Raw genomic sequence first — 15,481 nt, forward strand, 5'->3', positions numbered from 1 at the left:
TCTCTCTGTGAACAGCAGGAAAACATGCACTGCAAGTAGAGCTGCGTGACTAATTGATTTGGGGGGGGGGTGCTGGCAGTCTAAAAACCCAAAAACCCTAACAGGTTATTTGAATTCAACAGAGTTAATGTATCTTGTTCCCCAACAGGCTCTACTGTATGGCTTCCCTGAGGTCTAATAAAACATGAACCTGGAAGTCCGTCTCTCAGCAGGGTCTCTCTTCTCCACCCAGACACCTACATTCATAGAATTCATGGGAGCACCTGTGACACTTTTGGGTTTCACTTGGACAGTGGGTGTAACTGTAATATAGGGGAAGAGATAGACACATGCATACATACACACACGYCCATACAAACGTGTGGCAAGACAGAGCAAGAAATGCCACTTCACCTCCTAATATTGAGTGTATTTTTATATAGTTTTCACTCGCACTTGGAAGTAAAATTAAACCATTATGTCGCTAGACAGCCACTGGTTTTAAGCCCACACACTCCACACCACTGAAGAACACGTAGGCGAGAAAACTCCTCCACCTGTAAGAAGATACATCTCTTGCACTATAGGTTAAATTACCTTTTAGGAAAGAATTATCCTCATTCTGTCCTGTTGCATCACTTTCAGTTCTCCCAAACAGAACTGCTTTCTCCTAGGAGGAATAAATGAGAGGGCTAGGTGAACAAGGGAGAAACAGATATCATTTGCACCAAAGCTACTGCGTAGCAACCACATGCCACAGTCCCTTTTCTTTCCCAGCACAGCAGCATATAATGGACACTAGCAGACAACAGCTGATTGTGCCAACACATTTTGGGAAAATTTCCCAAATGCTGCCCTGCTCTGGTGGTCAGGGGAAAAAAAGGAAAGAAAAAAAAAAGCTGATTCCTGAATAGGGACAATGAGAGAAAATATGACTTCTTAATTTGCCCCCTGAAAGCATTATGAAATGGGCTTTCCGTTCTGTTTATTTATCGGGTTACAACTGGAGCTCCTCCCTGAAACATTTGATCTCTCCAGTTATTACTGAATTTGCCATAATACCAACTTTTCACGGTGAGACGATATTACCAGAACTGTTTAGACAGACCAAAATGCAAAATGTCCCGACTTGCTCATTACAGGAGAAAGCTGTTGCACAGGCAGTTGTCAGACAACGTTTGGTGCTCAGCTGCTCTCCTCCAAGTTGGGAGCTTGCAAAGAAACAGCCCACAATGGCCACCTTTTGCGATAATCTCTGCTCCAAGCTGATGTGATGACACCAGTTCTGTAGCTGCAACAGCGATTTTTCCAGACGGGGATGCGGACTTGCACAAAGTGTTATGGCAGCCAGTCCTTTCTCCCTGCTATACAAATTTCCAATGTCTAATCCCACCAGAGCTTAATGTAAGGATGAATGGCTTTCTCCCTCGGAACAAAAGAACTTGGGTCAAGAATCAATAGTCTGGATGCTCTCTGCATCTCCGCTTTGAAGAATAGTGTCAGTTTTATCACAGCAAGACATAAATGCAAGAAAGTAACTTCCACTTTGTCTCCTTAAATGTGATCTTTACAGAGAGATGGAACAACATGCACTTCTCTTCCCAGAGACACACATTACATATTTATTCCTCATTTCCAGGCTGGACGAAGAAAATTCAAGCAACTAATTGACAAAACTGAACTGCTGCTTCCCAGCTGTTCATGTACGAGAGCTTGGTCCAAGTCCATGGACGAGCATTACCTCCAACCAYATCTGAAAGCACAGCACAGAGACATGTACAAGAGGCAGGCTTTTTAGCAACAGTATCATAAAAATTAAGTTAGATACTAGCCTGTACATTTGCAGAGTGGTTATTTCCCAAACAGGTTCATCCCATGAAAAAAAAATGCCCCTGCCCTTAGAAGAGATGAAAAAACAGCTGGAGAAAAAAGATCAGTGATGAGGGATCTTGGGACGTTGCACAGCTGCTATATCCCTTCTTCTTTTCCAGGGTGAAACATCGTGATGCAAGCACGAGCCATGTTCAGCCATCAATATTCATAAATCCCAGGAACCACCAACTTGCTTTGGAGCACAGATTTTTACATACAGTGCAACTCCAACAGAGTGAAAAAAAAGCTAGATACCAGCCTAATGAGAAAAGTTAACACATGAGAAAGTTAATACATTGCAAGCCCTGAGTAAGTCTGTTCATCCTATTTATTCACCGCCTTGTTGTTTGGAGCCTTTAAATAAGAAATCTGGCCTGTTCACGTTTATTGCTTAATTAATACTCAAAAGGTCTATGAATAATGAGACAAAAATAACAGTGCTCATTGTAGGAAGAAGAAATATAAATAGAGATGAAGTATTTTGTCTGGAGCAGACAGTTGTAAACCAAATATCCCAACTCCTCCTGTTTTAGCAAATATAACAAATCTTTTTTTCTTTTTTTTAAAAAAGGAAAGGCTGTAAGTGTGTAAGTTTAACTTTATTAAGTTTATTAACTCAAGACAAAAAAAAACCCTATAGTTTATGCTCGAAAGCCTAGGCTGTTAGTAGTTGCTTGTCAGTCTCCCTTGGATGGGCCACAGCTTGGGCAGTGATATATTGAGAAGAAAGGGCTATAAAAGGGCTTTCTTAGTTCAGGAATGAACTTCCTTGTGCACTTGCAATGAAGTGATATGGTAAAGCCAACAACATTAGGAAACTGGGGGAAAGCTTCCTCTGCCTTGAGTTGATGGCAGGCAAATCTGGCTATTTATTCTTATTTCAAGTATTTTTTCTCTGTTCAAGTGAGATACAGAATACTACACTATGATTAGTTGGCTAATCTATGACCAAGTACGGGGAATCTGAATATCCTCCATTCCTTTTTTCTCTTACTACCAGGATGGACTGGCATCCCTTTCCCCCAAATGCAAATTTTGGAACTCTTAACAGTGCAAAAACCCCAATCTCTATAAAATACAGTATATAAACAGCACAATACTTGTCCAGCTGGATTATATGACTCCGAATTCAGAGTCAGCCTGAGCTATGCTTTATATGGTTCACCACAATGCCTCCAGTTTTGGTTTTTCTCACTCAGTGTCCAGTTGGCCTGGCCTCGTGGATACGCAATAGCTAGAGAGAGCTATAAATGTCTGAGGCTTTAACTCACATAATAGGTCCCCGTTTCTGGCTGGGATTTGTTGGCTCTGTTTGGGCAACAGCTAAAATGCTGTGGTGACACTTATGCTCTCCCCGCAGAAAGCTTTCCACACAAAACACCTGTGGGCTCTGTGATATCAGTGTTAGAAACAATGCCTGCATCCTGAGGATCTGCGTTTTCAAATAAAAATGTATAAAGAAAGAAAGAAAAGGGAAGGTTTACTCCTTCTTCCTATTTGGACTCAGGAGAATTTGGCCTTTTCACCTTGGTTGTGAAAAGCTTTGACTGACAAGTCAAAGGGCAGGCTGCCGCCGTGATGAGAGCACTGAGGGGCAGAGACCGAACYCAGCAGCTATCATTACAATCTGCACAGACCACGGGAAATGGAGCAGTTTTTGCTCAGATGGACTTGCTCCTGAGCTCGTCGTACATGGGCTGAATCTCTCTCTTCAAAGCACCTCCCTTCTGGAAAAAATAAAGAGAGAAAGATATAGCTGAAGGAGAACTCAGCAGGATCTCACATACCTCCCCCAAAATGGCACAGCATCTTGAGATACTAAGCCGTGCCATATGCCTTTATTACCCTTTACTAGATGTTGCTTCACTTGACATTTATTGCTCCTTAAATGCAGGTGATGCACGGACAGTGCAAAGGAAAAGTCTGAAACCTCTCTTGACGGTACAGACCTGAGATGGAATTACGCATCCTCCCTCACTCCAACACCGGCCACCGAAGAGGTACAGTAGGACCCTCTTCAATGCTCAGGTTGTTTCCTTATTCCTGGCAGCTCTTCGAAGCAGCATCTGACATCTTCACTCATAGTACTGAATTTATCGTTCTCACACATTTGCTTAGCGAGGAAACACTTTAATGTCGGTTTCAAGAGGAGAAAATGCAAACAAAGAATGATTAAGTGTCTGGTTGCAGGAAAAAACAGTCGCACAGAAAATGTGGTGAAGAAACGGCTCTCATTTCACTACTAACCAATAAACAGGAAAAAGGAAAACAAAACAAAAAGCCCAGGTTCCTTAATGTGAAAATATTCCAAGAGAACACCTGGACAATAACAAAAATTAGCAAAGACTGGGGCTTGAATGAATAACCTCTACATCTGTAACACACTGTGAACAAAAGTCCAGCTAAAATGTAAGTCCTGTCTAGCCCTAGCTTCAAACATACTTTTACGGTATGAGGCTTGGTCTGGAAAACTCACATTTACACGTGTACTAACTCCCRAAAAGAAAGCCTGGAGGACTGAGAACATTTCAGCTAGCAGCGACTATAAAACCTAGTCTGAAGACTGTGGTGAGCTAGGTATTCAGAGGGCCTCCACCAGTGCTCTTCTTTGACATGTCTAACTTCATCACATGTGTCCAAAGCTCTTCTTGAAAGGTTACCACAAAGTGAAACATGAGAGCTTCTTCATAAGAGAGGAACTGGGGGCGGGGAAAAAAAAAATCGGGGAAGAAGGGAAGACCTCCAGGCAAAAAGAGAGGGGGCAAACAACCAAACCGTTGGGAAGATGGAGATCTCTATCTCATGAAGGGGAATATGCAGTGGGCACTGCCCAGCAAGCTGGAACCTGAACTTAGGGTCTTTTCAGCCCTACAATTTTTATTTACCAAAGTGAAGAGTCCAGCAATATTACTGTATATTATCTAGAAGGATGCTGCTATACAGGTTGTACCAGTGAAAAACCTTCCACTTTGCTAAATTAATACAAACCGCAAATTATCTTTATTTTTTAAGGCAAGACCATACAAACAGCAAAAAGGAGCAGAACCAGCAACCTCTCCAGCCAGGGTCCTGCGCGTGTGCAGCATCTCACCACTCCCAGCTAAAGATAGGCTCGGAAAAGTATACTACGTTTCCTGATTTCCATCTCCAACCTTACTCATCTTTCTGAAGCAGGCCTCTTTTCTGGAGGAAGAACAAGCCAATATGCCATTCCCTGGCGGTGGTAGAGATTGAATTTGCATCCAAGCTCATAGCAAAGGATCTCGGAAGACAGAGTGTTTGTCGGGTGTGATCCAGGTAATCCCCACGAGACACTGCCTCTGCTTGCAGCTGGTTTTGCACATTTAATGATTAAAGGCTTTAATCAAAGCATTAAAGGCTTTAATGGCACTACCACTCTGCAGAAACGGAATCCCTGACCACACGCTTGCCCTGAGTGCTCAGAAAAGATGGCTGGATGCTAGACTAACTGGCAATGTGATAACACACCGTTTAATTCTTTCTGCAAACATTAGGGTGCAGACCCTCCTGAAGGCATGTGCTCTTCAGCTGTAACCGTCGCTGCAGTTCCTATTGCCTCCACACTTTTTGGAGAGTGCATCCTGTCCCTTCTTGGGCTAAAATGCCTCCATCTCGACAGAGAAAGGGTTGTCCCTGCAGGTCTCCCAGCCAGGATCAAAATGATGCAAATGTCAACATGGGAGAACATTTCAGTCACCCCTGAAAGAAGAGACAGTGGACTGAAGACAAAATGAGACATTTACCAGCTTTGCCTTCTTAAGAATGGGTCATCTTGCAGTGAAGTGCAAAGTCTGCAGGTTCATTTTTCCTTTTTCCTAGGGTATCGGTGCATTTCCCTTTTTAAGTAGTCCCTGCTCTTTCTCTTCATGCATTCCCATATGTGCTTCCATCCCTCTGAAAGCAAAGGCTTTCAAGAGTTTTCTCCTACAGCAGAAGAAAGGCTGCTGTCATTAAAAAGACATCTGCAAAGAGGACAACACCCAGTACCATCCTGTGTGATTCCAGCAGGCAGGAATGAGCTTCCGGGCTGCTTCCCATGGTCTCTAGCTGGTCCTTGTGGATTGGACGCACACCGTTTCCTCTGACCAAGCAGAGCTTTAGGTCAGGATTTCCGTCTCCTCTTGATGCCACATTTTCCTGCGACACATTCAACCCCAGGGAGTTCCTAACCTTTTCGTAAACAAGTGCTACATGAGAAAATTGGCCTTGATCTGTCTCCAGGGGGGTCAGTCCCCCTTCTCCTCACAGCCGTCCTGAGATGTCCCCCATCTCTTTCCATCCCCCAGGACTGTTGCTGCTTCTGGGCTCCCTCGCAGCCCTTTCTGGTACAGCAGAAACCTGTTTCATAGGCAGAGGGCAAAGTAAGGTAACTGTCCTAGTGGCAGACAGGAAGCTTGGGAGCATTTTCCCTCGTAAAAAGTGGAATGAAATCAAAGTAAATGAGGTGTTTCTTACTACCTGTCTTAAACACCACTGGAGTGTGGAATTAAACCAACTTCTGGCTAGACGGTCAGGTTTTTGAAGTCCAGACCCGACACTATTTAAGACTACCTGAGCAACCAACAGCACTTAGACTAGTCAATAAAAAGCATAGTATGAGCCTGGTGCCACCTTACTTCTGGGAATGTATTTTGCAGCTAGCCCCATCTCAATAACAAACATGACTTTTCTCAATTAAGGAGTGTTTTCCCTAGCCAGGCTTCGGCACAGACCTTATGGAGCAGCACCACAGGCTCTCATGAGCTCTAGCGTTGGCCCAGTCTCACACTAAGCCAAGTGCTACACCCAGCACTGTCCCAGTGCCCCAGAAACAAAACGAGAGTACTGAACTAATTAGCAGTGTGCTAGGGCCTTCATATGTCCCCTGCAGCCAGCAGGATAAAAAATAAACAAGCTGTTAGCCTCTTCTGAAGGCTTCCAGACTATTTATTTATAGACTCATTTATAGGTGCCCTTCACAGAAGCATCTGACCTTTTCATAATGATTACTGAACCTCTCCCATAAAGTCGGTGCATAATGAGACAGCATTATGGTGCCCATTTTAGAGAGAAGAGAACATGGACTGAAAGCGAGTACACGAAATGGTCTGGTTACCAAAGAAATCTGTTCCACAGACACGTGTCAAACAAAGAAGTTCTTGCTCTACCCTATTTCCTTAAAAAAAAACCAAAACAAAACAAAAAAGAAAACAGCTCAAACAGCTCTACTGCTGCTGGAAGAGCTTTTACAAGCCTTAACAGTGCTTATAACCATCAGGAATTGGGCGTTATCAGTCAATCTCTCCCACAAGAAGCATGTTCTCTGATCATTGCCCCTCGTGGTGGAGTGGACCTATGAGCTGCCAAACCATGACGTTTTGAGGCCAGCTTTCCTTCCAGTTTCCAAAGCTTCCTTTGGTGCCAGGCTCAAGATGGGCAATTGTACCCTCTGCTTTGAAATTAAGGCAGAGGCAAAGCCTAATTGCAGCTCTCCAAACTAACTCCTGGAGCAGCCCCTGCCTCTCCGAAGAGCTAGCGGAAAACCCAGAAACTTTCAATCTTGTCATGTAGGCACGTGAGATTAGAGCCTGCAAATATCTTACACTGTTGCCTACAGTATCTGCTGTCCTTGTAAAGGCTGCTGTACTGTCACTTATGTCACAATCAGGAAACACCAACCGTGAATTCAATTACTTTCTGCACTACCATGCTGGAAAGTTTCCAGATGGTCTTTCACCAGTGAAGATGCCATCTCGCCACCAAGGCAAGCGCAAAAAAGGCTTTGCTAGAGCTGCTAGAGTCCAGACGGTAGAATTGAACCTCTCCGTTGCTAGACACCTACAGRTTTGAAGCCTGCATCCCCAACCACCGAGCATCATCGGGGCAGGAAACCACCTCACACAGAGCGCTATATAAAGCCTGACACATCACTCTTTAAATTAAAGGCTAGTTTCATAACTGGAAGAGTCTTTCTTGTCCTTGCATGACTTCCTTCTAAAACTAGCTTCCAACTGGCATATTGCTTTAAAACAGACTTCTCAGCTGAGGAATCCATGAAAATTCACTGAATGAGGGAAAAGCCTTTTACTAATTAGTGTTCAGGCTGAACACAAAAGTTACTGGGAAACTGCGCAGCTCCTGTATCCCATGCCACAGCATTTGTGACTGAGGACCGAGAGACAGTGCAGGCTTCCAGGACTTCCTAAAAAAAAGGGTCAAACACAAGCTGCCTCTTTGGTACCAGGTGCCACAAGAGGAGACACTACAGCCTGGTCTGGTGGAGCAGGGAAACCCCATCATGTCTTATTTTCTTCTCTGAAAATGCAGCAAACTTCATGAAGATGCTGCAAGGACAAGGGGAGGAGGAAGGACAGGGCAATGGGTGAATTCTGAAAGTGCACGGTTAGTTCAGGCGTCTTTGAAAAGAGCCAGGAGTCTTTTTTCAGCTCGAAACTTCCTGTCACTGCAAAAATCACTTAAACTTCAAGGTAAATGTCTTTTTAAAATTCAAAATTTCAGTGATTCGGGTCAAGCAATGTTCCTTCAACACACTGGATTTTTCTTTCAATTAGGACAACCAGAGCTTTTTAAATGACTTTTTTTTCCATTTTTGGCCCGTGAATAGAAGAACGTGGTATTCACGCAGTTCCGTTCTACATAAAGGTTTTGTACTAATGAACTACTTAGGAGTGGGGATTTCCATCCCAAATGGTTAATGATTTGACTTTCTACTGTTGTATTTTAATTGAAACAACCCCTAAGGGGACCGCTATGCCAGTAACTCTAGACATCTGCACCACATTAACTAAACCACATTTTCAAGTAGCAGCTCGGAAGCTACCTAAAGGACATAGCCTTCCCATTACATCTCAACTGGGCTTCAGCGAGGGGAGCAGCACCATCATATTGTGTTAGATTATACGGCCACTCATTTAAAACAGTGCAGTTCAGAGGTTACCTTGGCCTAAAGTATTTGTTTTTATTGCCTTCCTCTTTTGATACTTTGAAGAAAGATAAGGGCAAGAGAGGGACACAYATAATGTAATTTTGTTTGTGTACCCACCGGGCTACAGGAAGATTCAGTGCTTGCTTTCAGCTTTTTATTATTATTTTTTAAATAAGAAAAGCCTTGCGGGAGACACAGTAGCTGTTATGATTATTTGTTCAAATGACATGATGGCTCTTAGGCTAGTTCCCGCTTTTAAACTATCATYTTGGCAAATAAAGATTAGACAGTTTGCAGACCAAGGTGGATGTGTTAAGCCCCTTGTAATKCCTGCAGAAACTGTGCGAAAAGAAGAAAATAATGAAGGGAAAAAATATCTTCGAGACATAGGCCTGGCYGTGAGCGTACCCTTGCCAGGGTAGTTCACATATATTTTGCTGCTTTGTGCTATTTACYAGATACCTGCCTTCAACCAACTACAGATTCTGGAAAGAGTCTGCAATCAGAAGAGATTGTGCAGTAGCAAGGACTATTTTAACTAAAATCCCCAAATCTTTTTGGCGGGGCTTAAAAGCAATCTATTTTGAAAAGAAAGACTTTAATGTATTTGTAAATCATACTTTTTTTTAGCATAGAGATGTGAGGGTTTGCTCCAACCGTGAAAAAAAGACTGTCTGTAGACAGCAGTGGGGAAAAGGGAGAAAAACAAAGCAAAACCAGCTTTTTTCCACTCACTGTAGGATTTCTAGTGAAAACCGCTAAACAGCAATAGTTGGGCCAAAACAAGTGCAGGCTAAATCTTCACAGATGGGAGCCGACCCGAGCTGCTGCTACACGGCAGCACTGCAAAGGGCAGTGGGCTAGGCCGGGGCAGTTCTCCAGCCCAGGCAGTAGCCCTGCTGCAGTGCTGGTTACCAAGCTCTTAGGTGCCCAGTATTTCTGCAGAGAAAAGCTTATCCTTGCTAAAAGGCTACCTGGAAAGTCCCAGGCTCCACTGAAGTGCTAGTCTGAGGTTTTAAGCAGCATTTAAGTGGTCAGCCAGGTTCCTTCTGGACCTTTTATTCCATCCTCACCTGAGCAGTACAGTATTTCTTGCCTGTACGAGTGTGCGTTTGTGTGTGATTGACTTGGGGTAGCAGGGAGCTGAAGTCATGCAAGACCTGCTTCAGTCTGACATTTATTTGTACAGCGAAATCCAAGGATCTTTTCTCTCCTCTTTTTCCTATGTGCTTCACTGAGAACTCTCCGTGACATTAAAATCCATCACGCTGCTGGCCCTGTAGTACCCATTAGATCATACATGCCAACAGTGCTAGAGCTCTGTCACGGGGGAAAGGCAGCGTAAAGAAAATAAACAAATACGCACCGCCTGAGGAAGTCAATTTTAATTTCTTCTTAAGCTTTCCCTGATTTAAGGCAAGATTCTGTTGCCCTTAATCATGCTGCGATAGACTAACCTTCCTCTCCAGGAGGAGGCAATGAATAAATGTAGCGCGGCTAGAGGCCCTTTTCCTCCCATTCATTGCAACGCTGTGCAAGATGCCAAAAGCAGGCTTTGGTAGTGTTAACCTGCCCAACGGAGAGAAACTTCCACGAGACGTGCCAGTCCCTCAATTATGAAAAATTAGAGGGACAATCAGAGAGAAGCGATGCATCCCCTCTCCTGATTACTGACAGACACACAAAGTCCCGCAGCCCTGGAGTCTGGGACAGAAGTCATCCACCCCATTACACTGTATTTTCTACACAAACATTTTAATTTCTTTTCCTTGTCTTTTCCGCCCGCCCCCAGGAACAGTATCTCAGCAAAGCACAAGCTGGAAAACAGCTTTGCTTGTTTGCTGCAAACATTGCAGCTCCCTCGCTGCCCGCCTGCAGCCTGGCGGCTCGGCACAGACCACGCGGAGCGAGGAAAGGCTGCTCGGGGCCCGGGCTGGGTTTTTCTCTACGTYTTGCATCTCCTGAACAGCACTGCTCGGGTAGCGCAGGAGTTTGTCCAGAGGTCATAGGACAGGGCAGGTCCTCCATCTGAGACTGACGTTACTGGGGGAGAGACACAAAAAATGGCAAGGCAAAAACATCACAGATACAGAAGCGAGGGCTACGACAGTCCCATCACACCTGGGGCTAAATCCGACACACACCTGGGAGCCTGGGAGCTGACATATTTACCTCTGCCTGCGGCCACCGCGTGAGCTTTCACAGCCCTGCCACACTGCCGACAAGCAGCCAGGATAACAAGACTTCTCCTCCTGAAGAGCAGAGGTGACCTGAAAGACAAGGCCAAAGAGCCCCCCTTCAGCTACCCATGTGCTCTCAGGGACGTAACAAACATCCGTCCCCCCCCTTCCCATGTCCTATTAACCTTCAGCGGTCACTCGGCACGCTCACAAAATGCCATACAGGCAGGCAATCCGTATAGCCGGTGTCTGTGCAYGCAGTGGCAATCAAGCACCGCCAAGGCTGCGTGCTCTCACTTGTAAAGCGGCACAGAGGCAGCGACGGCCGCACTGACATTTAGGGGCAGATACGCGATGATGGCTCACTTAAGCTGCACAAGGCTAGCGGCTCTACCGCTAATTTTATCGGAGACCTTTTGCATGCAGTTCTAGGTGATTTGTGTTCAATTTAGCTTGAACTTGATTCATAGCCAATGGTCCAAAATAATAGCAAACTTAAATAGCTGAGAGCAAGTGCTCATTTTCATTKTCTCTCTTGGATGCGAGCACCATTAGCATTCCCGGGTTCACTGTCCTGCAAATCCAATACCTGTATGTCAAATGACATTGGGTAAGTGTAGTCCTCCTCAGAGTTCAGCTCTGCTATTTGCAGTTATAGGCAATCGCTCCTAATGGCTCCCAATTCTCCACACCTGTTAGGCCTGCAGATCAGGGAAAGACGTGGCATCGTTTTAATTGGAATAGAGATGCTCATGCTTGGTCTAGAGGAGCCTCATCAAGTGAAGAGTCTCTTCAGTGCGCAGGAAGTTTGCTGTCCTTCAGCCTGAGTCAGGGTGTTTGAGTTCAGACAGCGTCAGCAGAAACAACGGGTGAAGAAATATGTCAGGAGAGGGTTCAGGGGAGAAAAAAGGGAGGAAACGTCTCAGGAAAGAATTTAGAAATAGAGTGAGAAGGTGCAAGACAGATAAATGAGATTTAATCAGAATAACAAAGTAACTGGGAGAAAAAGAGAGAAGAGGAGGAAAAAAACAAAGCAAGCAGCACACGAGCTCACAGAAAAGGAGAGAAAAGGAAGATGGTTGGGAGACACTGAGAAAGCAGAGACCGACACAGAAAGGCAAAAAGGAAGAGAGCATTTAGAAAAAACAGAGCAGAGAACAAGCCATACCTCTGAACACCTCCCTCTCCCTTCCTGAAATACATCTGTGGTTTTGCACACAATTCTGCTATTACCGTGGCCTTGCGCTTGGGCTGTTATTCCATATGAAACAGAAGAAGCCTCAGAAGTGAGACTGATGCAAGGTGGCAAGCGCACAGCAGTCAGGGCAGAATCCATCCCACCTGCAGGGCCTGTGTCCAGTCCGTTAGGCTCTCCCTACAGGCAGCTGGAAAAAGGTGCCTCCTGAGGAGATGCAGATTGTCTGCAGGCAGCAGTGTTCACCAGGAACTATCAGAAATAGCCTTTGGTTGCTCTTTTTTCAGCTAAAAGCACCACATGAATTTTGACAATTACTCATATTACCGTTGAAAGTAATAACTGCAGATGAAGCCAAGCCATTATAGGACAGCCTCACTGCTATGGAATATAGAGAGTGTTCTGCAAATTTTTCAGCACTCATGAAGACCCCGTTGGTCACATCCTCACATGTGCTATTATACTGACTAAGCGTGTAACTCTTCCCTGACTTTGTTCCCTTTTTTCCCCCCCTTCTTTCTTTTTGACAGGTATCATCTTTTCACATCACCTTTCACTCTTCACCAACATAAAATATGCAAGCCCATCCCTGTTAGCAGGTGGAGAAGAACTGGCCACTTTCAAGATGTGGTGGGCTTCATCTCAGATGCAGCTGCTGCAGGTAAACTCCTCGCAAGCCCTTGCTGAGAAGCGTGATCATACTGTTGTACACGCACTGAGCGCCACTTCTCCCAAAAGTTGACCGCAGTTGCGTGACTTGTCACGTGTGTAACTCCCTATTTCGCAAACTAACCTCAAGTGTACTTGAGAATCACTGTTGGTGAAGGAGAGAACTCAGGACGAAGCTCTTCCTCCAGCTGTGGTGTTTCTAGGAGTGCTCTTCCTTGTACAATCCCTACTCATCTTTTCTTGAGCTTGAATGCTCTCCTTCCTCACTGAGGACACCGATAGAGATTCTGTCCTCTACTTGGCAACACAAAACTTGTAAGAATTGACATACTTGTCAGATTTGTTCAAATTTGGTCYGAGAAAGAGGAAACAAACTGAAGAGGATTACTACATATGTCCCATTTACTTTAGAAACCACGCTAAAAGCATTACAGATAGGCTTAGAAAGTAGTTACGCCCATTAATCTTTGATTGACCTTTCTGATCCTATCTCAAAGCCGAGAGCAGCCAACCATGCATTTTCCATTTGACTTGCTGTGTTCTCGTTCAATAGGTTAAAATCTAGAACACGTCTTGAAAGACAACTATGCGACTTGGGCAACCAGAAAGCGGCTGCTTGATGCCGCTGGTTCACGCCAACTCTAAGACTTCCTGACGCACTTGCYCTTTCCCTGCTGGCAAAGAAGCTGCCAGCTTAGAGATGTCACAGCTCTGTGACAGGAGTTTAACTCGCAAAACAGGAGGTGTCATTACTGCAAACCCAAATTCTCTACTCCCAGCTCTAGAGGGATCTCATGTCATTAATATGGCTAATGAAGATGGGATTTGCCTAGGTGAGGTTTAGAAAGTAAGGAAAGAGCTTAAGGTACTCTCAAACACTAAGTGCTTCTCACGCCACACTGAATTTCTGCGTATATGGTATCTGTGATCTTTGAAATGGCACACTGGTTAAATAAATATAAGGCTAGAGCTGTACTAGCCAAAAACACAGTGCCAGAGGACACTTCTGGGCACTGGAGCGCAACTGTCGGCTCCGCTACATTTGCAGAAGGGCCCCGACATACCTTGGCCTGTGCCAACTAGGCCTTTCCCAATTTCTGCAGCTATGGCAACCCAGGGACCATGTCCAACAGGCAATTTTGATGTGGGCACCCTGCTTGGAGCCTAAAGCAGTTTAACGGTATGGACAAGGTCAAGTCCTGCCAGCTGKCCTGAGAGCCAGAAAATGCTCTCTGCTAATGTGTAATTTACTAGCACAGATGTAGCCCACAGCTGACGGGAGCACTGACAGAACATGCTTCCTCCGATGTCAGCCACAATGTACTTTCTCCAACTTGAATCCTTGGAAAAGATGGCCATTCTTTAAGGATCACAGTCCTTTAGGATCCAATCCTTCTGACRCATATATAAAAACACCACAAAACAAACCTCTTGGGGAAGAAATTCATCCATCTAGATCACAGTTATCAACTCTTTTCCTGTTACTTCCCTTCCAAACAAGGTATGGGAACATTTTACAGAGATGATACTGGTTTGTCTCCTGTTTATAATGCCCATGTAGATGYTTCTAAATTTATTTTAATCTAATTTACACACACTGGGGAAAGATTTGCTGGTTCATAGCTCCCAGAGTACCTCCAGAACCTGGCATAGCTAACCACCACSGGCCGGTACTTTCGGAGGACTCTAAACAGTAGCATCTTAACAGTAACATCTTAACAAAAAACCCTGTGAAGTATCTGGGTAGGTTTAACCTCCATTTCACAAGTCACGCAGCTTCATCTGAAGGCGTAGATGGCATGGATGAGAAAGAGCAAGTCAGGCTCGAGTTTCGGATCTCTGCGTGAGATTGTTTTACAAATACCTGGGTAACACCCATCGTTGGCTGAGCTCATGCTATTCTTTACACCTCCTATGGACCCATGAGCAATTGCTAATTATACTTCAGATGTGTGATAGTCAATATGGCATATATGGGATCATCATCAGAAAAAAGCCATTACAGTTAAATATTCAAGGAATATAAAAGCGAGGAAATGATGAATAAGACTATTTTAACACCCTTCAGCTAGCTGTACATCTTCTGATTTAAATTAAATGGTACCAGTTTGCTGCACTGGCAAATAGCACATTATTATAGCTCCTTAGGAACAGAAATTAAACAGAATGACATGCATGCTGAGGATATTCCCACAGACCTCTGAAGATTTTTATAAAGCAGCATTTACTTAAAAAAAAAAAAAAAGTCAATTTCAGGAGAAATTCTATATTGCATCCCAAAAGTGAATGCTTGGTTTCATAGTTCACTTTGTAAATGTTTTTAGAGTATATTACTTTATAGTTATTGCATTGTCACAGGTAACACATACTCTTATTTAAAATGTTATTTCTTCTTTAATTGTTTCCTCTGAAAGCAAGTCATTCAATGAAAAGTAGCATTACCGAAAATCTGCATTTCCTTCATGACTCTACCCTGTTGGCTGGCTTCACTGATGTCTAGTAAGGTGTAAGTTTTCTTATGGACAGGACACTTTTCTACCATGTTGCCTCACCGGCATCAACATCTTCCCTTTGGTGGGAGCACTGTTGGATCTCGCTCTCCTATCTCTGATCACCCTTCTCAGAGGAGCTACTTATCTT

The sequence above is a fragment of the Apteryx rowi genome, unplaced genomic scaffold (genome assembly GCF_003343035.1).
Source record: "Apteryx rowi isolate R43461 unplaced genomic scaffold, aptRow1 scaffold_298, whole genome shotgun sequence".
In the NCBI taxonomy this organism is placed as follows: Eukaryota; Metazoa; Chordata; class Aves; order Apterygiformes; family Apterygidae; genus Apteryx; species Apteryx rowi.